General features: G+C 41.6%; 1 protein-coding gene across 1 annotated transcript in view; it reads right to left on the reverse strand.

The window, feature by feature from the left end:
• The window catches only part of stxbp6 (syntaxin binding protein 6 (amisyn)), a 131,237-nt gene extending 122,575 nt beyond the window's left edge, over positions 1-8,662 (reverse strand). The window contains exon 1 of the mRNA XM_076295585.1: positions 8,165-8,662. The gene's annotated coding sequence lies outside the window, so the exon portion shown is untranslated. The remainder of the gene's footprint in view (positions 1-8,164) is intronic.
• Between the last annotated feature and the right edge of the window lie 7,844 nt (positions 8,663-16,506).

The following is a 16,506-nucleotide window of genomic DNA, read 5'->3' on the forward strand; positions in this document are numbered from 1 at the left end:
CTTACCATCTTCTTGAGAAGAGAATATGTGTGTGTGTGTGTGTGTGTGTGTGTGTGTGTGTGTGTGTGGGAGAGGAGCCTGAGAATGTGTGTGCGTGCGTGTGTGCGTGCGTGCGTGCGTGCGTGCGTGCGTGCATGCGTGCGCTGTGTATCCTTGGGGAGATGAATGGTGATTGCAGCAGATAGCAGCACAGACGCTGACCCAAACAAATTCCTCCAGACGGCCCGTTTATCCTCACTCCTAATCCCACATGCCCACTCTGACCCCTCGTCCGACCCGGCCCACCCCGACTTGGCCCGGCGCACCGTAACTCATCACAAGTCTGCCCACTCACACATACACTTCTGTGCGTATAGTGTGTGTGTGTGTGTACAGTATGTGTGTGTGTATGTGTACTGTAAGTGTGTGTGTGTGTGTGTGTGTGTCTGTCTCTTTTTTGACTTTCCTCTATATCTTTCTGTTTATCTGCTTATCTCTGTAAGTCAGTCAATCAGTCAGTCTTTCTGTGTGTGTGTGTGTGTGTGTGTGTGTGTGTGTGTGTGTGTGTGTGTTTGTGTGTGTGTCTGTCCTCTCTCTCTCTCTCTCTGTGTCTCAATTCAATTCAATTTAAGTGAGCTTTATTAGAATGACAAATATTTTTTGCATTGCTAAAGCGGAACATTTAAACATGTATTTAACATGGAGAAAGCTTGGAGTACAACATGGTTATGCATCCAAGACTAACAAACTGGTGTGTGTGTATGAGTGTGTTTGTCTGTTTCTCAGTCCCTTTACGTCTCTCTCTCTCTCTCTCTCTCTCTCTCTCTCTCTCTCTCTCTCTCTCTCTCTCTCTCTCTCTCTCTCTCTCTCTCTCTCTCTCTCTCTCTCTCTCTCTCTCTCTCTCTCTCTCTCTCTCTCTCTCTCTCTCTCTCTCTCTCTCTCTCTCTCTCTCTCTCTCTCTCTCTCTCTCTCTCTCTCTCTCTCTCTCTCTCTCTCTTTCTCTTTCCTAAACTGCAACTATAGTCTGTAGAGTAGCCTTACCTTTGATGAAGGGATTTCCTTAATGTTAAATAATAATTTGGCCCTTGCTGCTAAAACGATGCATAAAATAAGCCCAGAGAGTTCATTGATTTGTAGGCCTATTTTATTCTTGTAGGGTAGGCTAGGCCTATATGAGAAAAGGCCAAGAGTGTCTTAAGCACTGTTTTATTTTATTTCGGTATTGTCTTACCTCAATTTTATTGACTCTGACACTGAATGTTTGCAAAATCCCGATGTAAATGGAAAAGTGTTTTCCAAAATTCAAAAGTGCTTGTCCCAAGGAGAAGTAGGAACCTTTATTTTAACTTTGTATAAAACGTTATGAATTGCATCCACACATCAGCAGCCTTTTAACGTTAACTGTGTTAATCACGAACATCTTAAAGTGACAGGCACTCAATTAGACCTAAGTTTATATACTACCAAGACGATCTTAATACCCCCCCCCCCCCCTCCCTTGAAGAAATTGAATCAAATTCTGTGGGAAACACTGCTATGCCACTTGCTTACTTAGGTCAAACAGAACTACCTCAGCCATTTATTGGCCTGACTTTGCACTATTATATTGACTGTCTACTGTATGCACATTTGCACAATTTCAACCCATTTTTGCTGCTCTTATTTCTTCATTGTATGTGCCTTCTTATTTACTTTTTATTGTTTACTTGAATGTTATGTTTGTCTGAGGACTTAATTGGTAAATAAGGATGTAACGATTACCGGTATAATGGTAAACCGTGATAAAAATGTTGACGATAACAATTACCGTTTTCTTTTCAAATATCATAATTATCACGGTTGATTACCGCGGTGTGGAAACCGTGTGTTTAATCCTTCCCAGCTTCATCTGAGCCTGCTTTTGACATACAGTAGGCCTGGTACAATGAAACAAAACTGGTACCCTACTGATTCTGTTGTCTAATTGATGGTTTTAACTATGATTCGGATTAGGCTACACCCTGATTTTAAAAGGCGGAACATTTTCACTGCAAAATGTGCACCGTATCATGTAGTCACTCTGCGTCTTTTTATGTTCGCATCCACATTAAATCCATTCCACTTACGTTATGAGGAGAATACAATAGCCTAAAGTTTTATTTCGAATGCTTACTTTGGTCTCATTCATTAAAATAACAGAAATAGCAAACTCCAAGTTATGGAAGGTGTAAGTTAAGCTATAAGTACATAGCCAATTAAACATGACTAAGACAAAAGTGAAAGGGACACTTTTTGAAACTATTTCAGCTTGTAGGCCTATCAGTGCTTTCTGAACATATTGAACACACTTGTATACAATACCGTGATAATACCGAAAACGGGGATAATTTTGGTCACTATAACCGTGAGGTTAAATTTTCATACCGTTACATCCCTATTGGTAAAATATGTCTTGTCTCCACCGTGGTCTGGTGAGAAACGTAATTTCGATCTCTTTGTATGTCTTGGCATGTGAAGAAATTGACAATAAAGCAGACTTTGACTTTGACTTTGATTTTGATCTTGATTGACAAGCATGAGGCTGGTTATTTAATTTATTAATCAGTCTGTCAATCAATCAATCTTTCAATCAATCTAAATAGTAATTTAGCCTTGAGAACAACACTGAGGGGATATCCCTCAGACCTCTGAAGTTTGCCTACAAAAAGGCTGCCATCTTTGCCCATATGAGGAGATCTGGTATCTTGAGATTTTTCCTATGGGAACATAACATGGGGATTTTGAATGATCCCAACTGTCGGGAACTGTCGCCGCTTTTTACGGCGCGATTAGAGGCGACGCCGTGAAATGCGCCGTAAAATGCGTGAAAATGTGCCGCTTTTTACACTGTTCAACTATTCAAGAGCGCTGTATAATACACCGTAGTATGCACTCTTTATGCCGTCTTTTCCAGCATATTTGTGTGCACAAAGCACATGGTTAGAATGCTTAATTGCATTTTGCATTTCACATTATCCATTCATTAAGTCAACAGTTGTAATCCTTGGTCAAAATATGACAAAAGTTGGCCCCAGCAGTGGCGCGACTGGCCTGGGCACCTGCACCGTACGCCGGCGTCCCGGGTTCGATTCCCACCCCGTGGTCCTTTCCGGATCCCACCCCGACTCTCTCTCCCACTCGCTTCCTGTCATTCTCCACTGTCCTGTCAATCAAAGGCATAAAAAGCCCAAAAAATATACTTAAAAAAAAAATGACAAGTTTCACTTAGCAAGTGACTATAGAACATCAAAAAGTCATATACCACTTGTTTTTCCATTTTCCATTTCCGTACCCAAATAGAATAATGAATGAATGCAAAAGTACACGGACCGAATCGTAACCTACCGTATGTATCGTGATCTGTATCGCATCACCAGATTTTTGCCAATACACAGCCCTACAAGATGGCAAAATTAGATTTTTGCTACCCCAGAGCAACTTGCCATATGTAGTTAGCTTCAATTAACACCCGGATGGCCTCATATGGGCAAAGATGGCAGCTTTGGGTCCTTTCTGTAGGTGAACATCAGAGACGAGAGAATGAGATTACAGAATGGGGAGTTGGACAGTATTCTCGCATACATTACATTTATTTATTATGGCAGTGGAGACAAGTTGGGCTTTTTAGGCGTTTGTCCATTCCAAATGCAACCAGTAAATAATTGCATCTATGAGTGCACTCCAAGTCTGCACTCCAAGTCTGCACTCCAAGTGTCTTTTTATTTATTCATTCATTCATTCATTCATTCATTCATTTATAAAAGATTCACTGAGGGGTCATGGGGCCTAATTGTCTAAATGCCTTGGAAAGAATACCAACTAAATGGGAAGTATAACTTTTTTAAGTTATTCACAGTAAACCAGGCATACTCTGGGGGATTTACACACTTATCTAAGTTCTGGGAATTTAACACATACAGTACAGTTCAGTTTCTTTAGAACTGAAAACATCAACAGAAAAACAGATAAGAAATGGGCCCTGGCTGAAAGGAAGTAACACTGTGCTTTTCTCAAACAAGTTCTCAAAGGAAGTAACACAGTGCTTTTCTCAAACAAGTTCTCAAAGGAAGTAACACAGTGCTTTTCTCAAACAAGTTCTCAAAGGAAGTAACACTGTGCTTTTCTCAAACAAGTTCTCAAAGGAAGTAACACTGTGCTTTTCTCAAACAAGTCTCAAAGGAAGTAACACTGTGCTTTTCTCAAAAAAGTTCTCAAAAGAGTTGGTCCCCGTGGACCAGTGGGCAGAAGCAGCTGAAACACTGAGACTTTTTCTGAGTCGGAGGACAAAAGACCCCATCACTCCTGCTGGCTATAGCTGGGTGACTCAGCAGCAGTAGCAGCAGGTGAGAATTTATGCCATGCGCCCGTGAGCCCGCAATAAATCACAGGAGCTGAACGCGCCGCCAATGATTTCATTTTGTTTTACCGCCTGGTCCCCCAGTAACAAGCTCAGGGTGACAACAAGCAGACACCAACCACACAGCTACAGGAACCAGCACAGCCATTTGGGGAAGAACACAACCTTTACCCAACCAAGTCTTACGACAACAAGCTTTTCCCTCTACAAAGAAAACAACAACATTGTCTAATACTGCAGGATTCCTCCTCCAAATGCACAACACTGGGATTGTAATACTTATGATTAAATCAGACAGGCTATGGTTTGGTCTTTGTAGAACAAAACTTCAATTAAAAAACAGAAAAATTGAATTCAATAAAAAAAACTCCTATTGTCAGACCCCAAAAACCTTGCTGCTGATTTCTGCAGGATCTTTAGAGATCATGCCGTACCATGATCTCATTCGAGCACTCTGTAGCCAATCCTGCAGAACAAATCAAGATGTCTAAATATCCTAAACTGACTGTTTTTGTTCCTCTTGGGTGATGAGCCTAACCACAAAGAACAGGAAACCATTATGCTCGTCACTCCTCCTGCCTCTGCCTCGCAGTGCTGGATGAGGATGAGGATCACAAAGCCCATTCATATGACAGGAGATTTTACCCTGCAAGAAGTGTTCTATCATGTCAATGTCCTGCCACAACTGTGGAGCAGGAGCTTATATGACAGGAGATTTTAGCTTTTTGATTTTCCATCCACAGCCACACCGTGCGCTGCCACTAGAGGAGCCTGGCCTGCTATATGCATGGGTTTAAGCAAATGAGACGGAACAGAGGCTAGCAGACCGCTGCAAACGCAGAAAGATGGAGAACGATGGAGTTTAGATTCCACTCAGTCTGATCTTTACAAAAGATGCAAAAGAAACCAAATCTACTCAAATTAACTGAAAATGTAGCCAGACGCCGATGCTTGAGTAAATTTAACAAAACACGATCTGCTTGAGAGCCTGCCGTTTCCCCTCAATAGTTATTGCCTTGGTCCCGTCTACAAATCAGTGCAAGCAAGAGTTCAGCCCGACCCTATTAAAGCACTTCAAAGTGTAAGAGGCTGTGTTAACTGTGCCACGAATTAGAATAGCAGGAACGTGCACAACCAGGACAGCCTCTTCCGTCTCAAAACACACACCCAATTACAACAATGGATATTTGATATGAGATTTGGGGGCCATTTGAGGTCTTTCTACGAACTGATAATCAGAATGTAAACAGAACTGGTAAGCTTGCACCAGAGCTGCTCCTCAGTCAGCAGTGAGTTTCATAAAGGTGTGTGTGTGTGTGTGTGTGTGTGTGTGTGTGTGTGTTTCATAAACAGTGAGTTTCATAAAGGTGACTGCTTGTATGTGGCACTTGAAACGCATCTAATAACATCTGTGTCAACTGAGTAAAGTAGGAGTGGGCACTTGCTGTTATTTAAGAGCTGGAAAGGTCATCCTTAGAGGTAGGGTTATCTGACCAAAGCTACCGGTAATAATGTGTGCCTGTGTGTGTGTGTGTGTGTCTTATTGCAAGGCAGGTATGTGTAACTAGAAGCATCTGGAACACAATAACTTTAAAATAGCCCACAATGCTTAAATAAATGCTATAATAATAATAATGCTAGCTGAATGTAGCCATTTTCAGAGACAACAGAAAACCTGCTTAAGAAAAGCAGCCTAGGTCATGTAGTATTCAGACAATTGTCAAACCTAAGACTGGCATTTCCAGAAGTGTATCAGGGATGAAATTGATTTCGATAGCTGTAAATGGTTCTTAAGCTTATGCAAGCACAGTGTTCCGTAGCACTGTCTTAAGGTTTTTAATTAGAACCACAGGTTCCTCTGAGGACAAAGCTGAATTCACCTGACATCCCTCCTTCAACCCAATCCCCAGCACCACACCCTTTAACTGACACATGAAAATCTCCCAGCTGTTTTCACTAGGGCTGTCAATCGATTAAAAAAAATAATCGAATTAATTACATACTCTGTGATTAATTGATCTAAATTAACCGCATATATAATTTTTGCTGTGAAAGTATTTTAAATATTTAAACTCAAATAAATCATTGAATAATCAGCATTAGTGACATTAAAGTTCAAAAACTCTTTTATCATTATTTTAATAATGGCCATAATAATCTATGATATGACCTAATATGCTGAGGAAATAAATTCAAAAGTGCTTCAGGAAGAAGTTGTTTTTCACATACAAGGTATTTCAGGCCACAGATATAACCTAGAGCAAATAAATTAACACTCCCCTCAATGTCAACACTATTTCTTTGCATTGATGCATTGATCAACTTTAGAGTTGATGAACTCCGGTGATATGCAAATTCATTGCTGCAGACATTGCAGAGGACTTTATTTTAATCAATACTTTATTTTTATCAACGCCATCAGGCCGTTTTTTAAAAGTAAATGTTCCAATCAATGATCTAGGCAGCACATTTTCTTCTCTCTCCTTCATTTTACAGTCTAATGGTTACTGACTACGGCTCGGGGTCAAAGGTCATACGGAATCGATTAATCTGCGTTATTTTTTTTAATCAGTTCTTTTTTCTCAAATTAATTAATCGAAATTAATCAGTTATTTTGACAGCCCTAGTTTTCACACAGTGAACTCCTCTCATCTGCAGCAGCCCGGAGTTAAATCGGTGCTATGATCTCAGACCTAACCCCAGCAAGAGCAAAGACTCCTATGAAAGGCTGCTGGGTGGTCTGGTCTCATATTGGGCTTTAGGGATATAGGCTAGCCTACTCATAAGAAAAATGTTCAATCGCATTTCCAAATCAGGTTCAGTTCACTTACATTTGTGTGTGTGTGTGTGTGTGGAGATAGGGCAGGGGGTAGTATCGCAAGTTGAACTAGCCTTAGACCGAATAGAATAGGCACATTTGTTCATTATTGTATTTGACGCATGGCAAGGCGCATCGACAGGCTACAAGTGCACGAAAACAAACGCCACACTGCCAGTTGCAGAACACTAAAAACTTACAGAAGACCCACTTCATTTCAGTGCGGCATTTAACTTGAGCACCTATATTTAATAGGCTACAAGATTGTAGAACACTGTTTCGCAGCCATTCTTGCGACACATGAAAGCGTCTAGTCATTTTCACCATAATAAGTTGCATAACATTACGCTACTCCGCATCAACAAATAGAAAGACTAGGCACTCATGACAGCCTACAAAACAATACTGAAGTTGTCACACCAAATAGCGCAGGCAGTCCGGTCCCATCGTGGGACGTGGGGGACAGTCATTTTAGTAGTAGGGGAGCTTTCAGTTTCCACTGATCCATAAAGGGAAATGATGAACCACTGCTTACCACACAATTGAAATTCGACAGAACCACGTCGAAAGAAGCCTTTGGAGTAAACGTGGTTACTATTTGCGTGACTCTCAGCTCAGGCTACACCAGGCTAGTAAGAAAATGCATGTTAGCTTTTCCTACAACCTGCCATGATAAGCAACCATTCAATTAAAAAAAAAGTGTCTTTCTTTGGTGAAACCTGTAACTACATTTTCCAACAGATACTAGACACTACAACCATGCGGTAATAATTTAGTAGCCTAGTCTAGCCTACTGAAAATTGCATTATAACTTGACATTATGCGCTTTTGCAATAGGAACAACCAACAAACCAGGTGCTTTGTTAAGCATAATATGTAACGCAATTTACAGATCACTAAACAAAAAACTAAAATATATGAATCTCTTTGGTAACCCTAAGGCGTTTTCTGTTACCTTAAAAACATGACACAAATAGGAATCTCTCACTTACCTTCCACTTTTGGGAGCTGATTTACGTTTGTGTTCCACGTGCAGGTCGAGCCTTCAAACGTCAAATTTTCAACACTGTCCCGCCAACTTCCAGCTACCAGAGTGATCCTGTTATCTACCGTGAATATAGAATCGCATTTCGCTTCAAAACCCCCTCTGGTTCCACGTTGTCCGCTCAACAACTCTTGTCTCTTACGTTACTCAGCTCTAGAAACCCAGCCCCTCTCTCTGTCAGCTACCGCGCCACAACTGCCGCCCGTCACGTCTCGGTCTCGCAGGGAACACAGTAGCAGGTTCGCACTAACTATCTGACTTCATGGAAGCAGCAGTCACGTGGACGAGTTAACGTTACCTAGCTTACGTGTCATATTTGGACTCATATCCAGGCACAGATAAACAATTCATATGTTAGTCATACCGACTGAAGTGATTAAACAAGTCTACATGTTTTGATAAATAGTTGTGGAAATGGGCTGCGTCAGCTTGCGCGCACAGTTGTTTCACATCACAAGACCTTATATAGTGGGATAAACACGCGTGAGTAATGTCTCTGTACGAAGTGTGTGCTGTGTTTTTTTGCAGATGTTCAGAACAGGGAGAGCCCGCATCAAAGAGACGTTTCAGATGTTTTGCGGGAAAGTTCCAGTCTCAGAGGCACGCAATCTTCATTTTCACCCGTGCTTGTGGTTCGAATTAATCTCAGCTGCTGTGTGTCGGCCAGTATTCTACAACAGCAGCAGCAACCGCGCCAGATCGCCGATCCAGAGGAATTCAGTGTTGTGCTCGAAAAAGCGCCGTATGAGGACAGGCAGCGACAATCTAGCCTTCATTGTTAGGTGAAGGCAAGAACCAAAGCTCCTTTCTCTTTTTTACCCTTCACTGCCGAAAAGGGGTCCAGAGGCAGACATAGATTAAAGGCTTGACAGATCCCATGGTTCCATTTCAAAGGGAGAGAACAATGCTGTAATTGTGTGTGACACAAAGACAACAGTGTAGCTACAATGTAACTATTTGATGAAAGGTTTGGGATAGTTTGAACTTTAATATCGTAAAGAAGGCATGATGGTGCCCAGTGGCTCTTTCATCTGCTACAGTAGTTGGCCAGCACTGGAGAAATACCTGATTATCTTGTGTAAGGTTATTGACCCCAACTCCGGCTGCAAATGCCAAGAAGCCTAAAGAATGTGTATGTGTGTGTGAGAGAGAGAAGTGGGGGGGGGGGGTAGGAACTAAGTTTGTTTTCCCCCTAGGCTTTCCATGTCTGGTGTTCTCTGATCCAGTTCTTGTAGCATAAGCAGCGAGTTAAGTCAGTGCCCCAACCCCCAACCCCCCTGAGTGGGGGAAAAAAACATCCCCTTCTCTTTCCATGACTTCACTCCGGCCTGGAGAGACACAGTTTGTGGCCCGGGGTCCCACAGGAGTAGACCAATAAACTCACTCCTACTCCTCAGACAACTCCTCTCCTGTAGCTGTTCCGAGAGTAGCCTACCTCCTACTAACAACCCAACACACTTAAAATGCACTTAACAGTCACTTCCTTTCTCCTGCCTCCTTCTACCAGTATCTCCTCCGAATGCACTTTGACTTGTACTTAAACTTCTGCACTCTCATCCTCTGGTCCCTTGGTGTTTGTAAAGTATGTAAGCTAAGCTGTCCTTTACAGTGCAGCTTGAATGCCATTCCTCATGTTATACGTGGCTTTGGATAAAAGTGTCTGCTAAATTGATACCCCCTTATACACTGCCGGATTTCCCCCGAATGTATGTACTGTATGCACCTGTAACGTCGGCACACAAAACATTGCATAGCTTTCTCCCGGGCAGGGCATTCTGGGATTCGAGAGCGAACATTTGGGGGGTTTATGTCGTTAATTCTCCTTAGTTTTGAGTGTAATGTTAGCGTCTTTATTGTGACATGTTTCCCTTTTAGTTCTCCCTCGTGTGTGATCCTTTTTGTGTGGGGGGCTGCGTCCTCCCCTGTATGTGTAGTGTGTGTGTGTACTTGACTTGCCCTGTGTGTATTGTGTTCTGGGTCTGTGTCCCTGTTCTTATTCACAGTGAATAAACCTTTTGATTGGACAACTGTGTGTGTCGCTATCAAATCGTTACATTGGTGTCAGAAGCGACTTTCGAACATGGCCTCCGCTCAGCGAGAGAAGCTGGGAGCGGGAAATCTCACCTCTGGGTGGAGGCCCACGCAAGAGAATCCGGGGAGAGCCCTTGTAAGGGCTGCTAAAGAGCTTGAGGCCTTCTATCGTTACTGCCGCCGGAGGAGAGGAGCTGTCACCTGGACCTGCCTGCTGCCATGGGAGGAGATCTCGCCGGAAGAGGGGCCTGAAAAAGCGGTCGCGGAGAAGACGACGCTGGCCTGGGCGCTGACTCCATGGCGAGCCGCGACGCGTGAGCAGAGCCGAGGGAGTGCGGCGAGGAAGAGGTTCCTAGACGATGGACGGTTGGCGGAGCCGCTGAGTGCAGCGAACTCACGACGGTGGGGCAGCTTCGACGGAAAGGCCCTCTGAACTTTAAAAAAACGTTTGGGTGCGTGTGAGAGGCACCGTGCTGTGTGGGCGCCCGTTCTAGTTGGCCTGTTGGCCGGCGCCTTTTGAAAAAAAGTTTGTGTGTGGAGTTCGATAGCATGGCCATCTCGGGGGTCGTGCCTTCGCCGAGGCTGCGAAGGAGTGGAACGGGTCGGGAGCAGAACAGGACGGCTCTGCGAGATGGCAACACGAGGAGGGACGCCGAAGACGGTAGCTGCAGCGGGAGAGCTCAGCGCGGTCCGGTTGCTGCGGAGTCGGTGCCTGTCTGTCCTGGTCGGCGACTCGACGGAGCGGAGTGGCGTTGGTGCAGCTTCATCTGGCCCCCCTCGAACCCCGGTGCTTGGTACAGTGTCGACGGTTGAAAAGGCCACCTAGGGCCCTGCCAGGAGAGGAGGAGTGCCGCGGTGACACGCCGCGGAAAGTGCAGCCTGAGGGCGGCTGCTGAGAGGGAGCTGGTGACGAGCGGGTCGGCCACGTGGCTGCTAGCACGCCCGTACTGGATTGCTAGCAGCGTGGCGCCCCGTTGAGTGAGCTCCTGCGGCGTGCACCCCACGTGAGTTGGCGGTATTGTTGCACTGAACTGAGTGGCGGGCGACGCGCGCCGACGTTAGCATGTGGCTACCTCGTGGGCATTGCCGAGGACGGCAATGGCTTGTTGGGGGAGCTGTGTAACGTCGGCGCACAAGACATTGCATAGCGTTCTCCCGCGTAGGGCATTCTGGGATACGAGAGCGAACATTTGGGGGGTTTATGTCTGTATTTCTCCTTAGTTTTGAGTGTGATGTTAGCGTCTTTATTGTAACATGTTTCCCTTTTAGTTCTCCCTCGTGTGTGATCCTTTTTGTGTGGGGGGCTGCGTCCTCCCCTGTATGTGTAGTGTGTGTGTGTACTTGACTTGCCCCGTGTTGTGTTCTGGGTATGTGTCCCTGTTCTTATTCTCAGTGAATAAACCTTTTGATTGGACAACTGTGTGTGTCGCTATCAAATCGTTACACACCTGTAACGCAGAACACCTGTCCTTTTTACACACACCGAGGCGCTACGGCGGGTCGAAGTGTCCCGCCTCCTGGCTCCTTAATACGCCGGCTTGGTCTAGACACACAATGCAGCATAAATACATCTCTTCCTGTGAATGGTGCCCGAACTCAGTGTAAAAACGACTAGTAAGTGTATTACGTAAATTTTCTCCACATTGTTTTATCCAGTATGCAGTCACATGCAGAGTGTGTCATTCATTTGTATGCACTCACATACATACACAGATACACATAACCATCACAATGATAAACATATTCAAACACACTTTGGCCTATAATATAAACACACACACACACACACTGTGGCCTATAATATAAACACACACACACACACACATTTGCAAGTGTATCCGTACTTCATTCAATGCAGTATCAGAAATTCAGTGCACACCATACACAGCCATTCATACACAGAATGTGCACTCTCGCACACACACACACACACACACACCTCCACATCTGCTGCAGAAGGCACTGGTCCAAATACAGATGTGCACATGTTTTTAACAGGCAAAGATGCTCCCTTCACAGTCAGAGGTCTTTAATGAGATGTATCATATCATATTCATAGTCTTAGTTCATGCATGGTCATCTTCCTCTTGAGGTTCGCATGTGAGGGTCTCTACTGTGTAACAGATGACTGCATGGTTGGTCTGAGGCAAAAGGTCCACCCAAAATGTGTTGGATGCTCTTAGAAAAATGGGGGGAAAATCATTCCAAAATCTGGAAAAAAAAAACAATCCTGGCACTCCAAAAAGGGCGAGGACGAGAAATGATCAGTTTAAAAAGCCTTTATTATAATGGCTACATCGTTTAACAGTCTAACATGTTTCGACCACAACCTGGTCAGTGTTTTACATTCAAACTACTCAGGTAGGTCGTACAGGTCATATGACCTAAACACATGATTGATGAATACATATCCATTACCTAGTACACAAGGCATATCAGACAAACATCAAAGCTCTAAAGTGGAGACAGACTGTTTCCTACATAAAAGAAAGAGGCAAGTGAAGATTTTTCTATGAAAAGGAGGCGAGTGAAATCAATATCCTTACCATATCATTGTGTTTAATCTTACCATATCATTGTGTTTAATCTTACCATATCATTGTGTTTAATCTTACTATATCATCTTATCTTACCATACCATCTTATCTTACCATACCATCTTATCTTACCATACCATTGTGTTTAATCTTACCATATCATCTTATCTTACCATACCATCTTATCTTACCATACCATCTTATCTTACCATACCATTGTGTTTATTCTTACCATATCATCTTATCTTACCATACCATCTTATCTTACCATACCAACTTATCTTACCATACCAACTTATCTTACCATACCATTGTGTTTAATCTTACCATATCATCTTATCTTACCATACCATCTTATCTTACCATACCATCTTATCTTACCATACCATTGTGTTTAATCTTACCATATCATCTTATCTTACCATACCATCTTATCTTACCATACCATCTTATCTTACCATATCATCTTATCTTACCATACCATCTTATCTTACCATATCATCTTATCTTACCATATCATTGTGTTTAATCTTGCCATATCATTGTGTTTAATCTTACCATATCATTGTCATATCATTGTGTTTAATCTTACCATATCATTGTGTTTAATCTTACCATATCATTGTGTTTAATCTTACCATATCATTGTGTTTAATCTTACCATATCATCTTATCTTACCATATCATTGTGTTTAATCTTACCATATCATTGTGTTTAATCTTACCATATCATCTTATCTTACCATATCATTGTGTTTAATCTTACCATATCATCTTATTTTACCATATCATTGTGTTTAATCTTACCATATCATTGTGTTTAATCTTACCATATCATCTTATCTTACCATATCATTGTGTTTAATCTTACCATATCATCTTATCTTACCATATCATTGTGTTTAATCTTACCATATCATTGTGTTTAATCTTACCATATCATTGTGTTTAATCTTACCATATCATCTTATCTTACCATATCATCTTATCTTACCATATCATTGTGTTTAATCTTACCATATCATCTTATCTTACCATATCATTGTGTTTAATCTTACTGTGTAACAGATGACTGCATGGTTGGTCTGAGGCAAAAGGTCCACCCAATGGATATGAATACATATCCATTACCTAGTACACAAGGCATATCAGACAAACATCAAAGCTCTAAAGTGGAGACAGACTGTTTCCTACATAAAAGAAAGAGGCAAGTGAAGATTTTTCTATGAAAAGGAGGCGAGTGAAATCAATATCCTTACCATATCATTGTGTTTAATCTTACCATATCATTGTGTTTAATCTTACCATATCATTGTGTTTAATCTTACCATATCATCTTATCTTACCATACCATCTTATCTTACCATACCCTCTTATCTTACCATACCATTGTGTTTAATCTTACCATATCAACTTATCTTACCATACCATCTTATCTTACCATACCATCTTATCTTACCATACCATTGTGTTTAATCTTACCATATCATCTTATCTAACCATACCATCTTATCTGACCATACCATCTTATCTTACCATACCATCTTATCTTACCATACCATCTTATCTTACCATACCATTGTGTTTAATCTTACCATATCATCTTATCTTACCATACCATCTTATCTTACCATACCATCTTATCTTACCATACCATTGTGTTTAATCTTACCATATCATCTTATCTTACCATACCATCTTATCTTACCATACCATCTTATCTTACCATACCATCTTATCTTACCATACCATTGTGTTTAATCTTACCATATCATCTTATCTTACCATACCGTCTTATCTTACCATACCATCATACCATCTTATCTTACCATACCATCTTATCTTACCATACCATCTTATCTTACCATACCATTGTGTTTAATCTTACCATATCATCTTATCTTACCATACCATCTTATCTTACCATACCATCTTATCTTACCATACCATCTTATCTTACCATATCATCTTATCTTACCATATCATTGTGTTTAATCTTACCATATCATTGTGTTTAATCTTACCATATCATTGTGTTTAATCTTACCATATCATTGTCATATCATTGTGTTTAATCTTACCATATCATTGTGTTTAATCTTACCATATCATCTTATCTTACCATATCATTGTGTTTAATCTTACCATATCATTGTGTTTAATCTTACCATATCATCTTATCTTACCATATCATTGTGTTTAATCTTACCATATCATCTTATTTTACCATATCATTGTGTTTAATCTTACCATATCATCTTATCTTACCATATCATTGTGTTTAATCTTACCATATCATTGTGTTTAATCTTACCATATCATCTTATCTTACCATATCATTGTGTTTAATCTTACTATATCATTGTGTTTAATCTTACCATATCATCTTATTTTACCATATCATTGTGTTTAATCTTACCATATCATTGTGTTTAATCTTACCATATCATCTTATCTTACCATATCATTGTGTTTAATCTTACCATATCATTGTGTTTAATCTTACCATATCATCTTATCTTACCATATCATTGTGTTTAAACAATATCCTTACCATATCATTGTGTTTAATCTTACCATATCATTGTGTTTAATCTTACCATATTATTGTGTTTAAACAATATCCTTACCATATCATTGTGTTTAATCTTACCATATCATTGTGTTTAATCTTACCATATCATTGTGTTTAAACAATATCCTTACCATATCATTGTGTTTAATCTTACCATATCATTGTGTTTAATCTTACCATATCATTGTGTTTAATCTTACCATATCATTGTGTTTAATCTTACCATATCATTGTGTTTAAACAATGTACAAAGAATTCCTCTGATTGGTTCAGTTTTTGTAATCTATTGTCTAGTATGTATCTGACAGTCACTGTCAACATTCTGCGTCAGGTCAGGTGGTGTAAAACCTTGCGTGGGAAGATTTGTGCTGACCTGGATGCCCTGGGAGGCTGGCGTATTAGAAGGCTAAAACCTATTGGTCCCAGCGACACAGGCAGAGAAATAAAACTCCCTGACAGCAATCAAAAACGTGACCAGAAACCTGCTGAAAAAGGCGTGGCCACTGGCCGGCAATTAAAAACTTGATCAGGCCCATGCATACAGTAAAAAGGGGTGGCCACTCTACTGGAGGCCGGCCAATCAGAACTCTGCTCAAAAAAGGGGTGGTCCATCCACTGGAGGCCAGCCAATCAGAACTCTGCTCAAAAAAGGGGTGGTCCATCCACGGGAGGCCGGCCAATTAGAACTCTGCTCTGCATAGTTGGTGCAGGATGAAAAGCCTGGTGGTGGTCTACTTGTTAGCTAGTTGATCCAGGGGAACTGTAAGCCTGGTGGAGGTGTACTGGTTAGCTAGTTGATCCAGGGGAACTGTAAGCCTGGTGGTGGTGTACTGGTTAGCTAGTTGATCCAGGGGAACTGTAAGCCTGGTGGTGGTGTACTGGTTAGCTAGTTGATCCAGGGGAACTGTAAGCCTGGTGGTGGTGTACTGGTTAGTTAGTTGATCCAGGGGAACTGTAACTGTAACTAGTTAATTGTAAGTAATAGCACTGTATGTAATCCACTACCTCATTCTGCGTGGCAGGCTGTTTCTGTGTTTACTCTTAACATCTCCTCTAACAGTTGAGCATGCTGAGAGTGAAGATTAAAATCTGTTCTGCCTGATTGCATCCCCACACTCAATACATCAACAGAAACTCAGTTAATGT

The sequence above is a fragment of the Alosa pseudoharengus genome, unplaced genomic scaffold, assembly GCF_046254945.1.
Source record: "Alosa pseudoharengus isolate Yale_2024_CS ecotype anadromous, Long Island Sound unplaced genomic scaffold, YU_APseudo_1.1 YU_APseudo_1.1_scf_2, whole genome shotgun sequence".
Taxonomy (NCBI): domain Eukaryota; kingdom Metazoa; phylum Chordata; class Actinopteri; order Clupeiformes; family Clupeidae; genus Alosa; species Alosa pseudoharengus.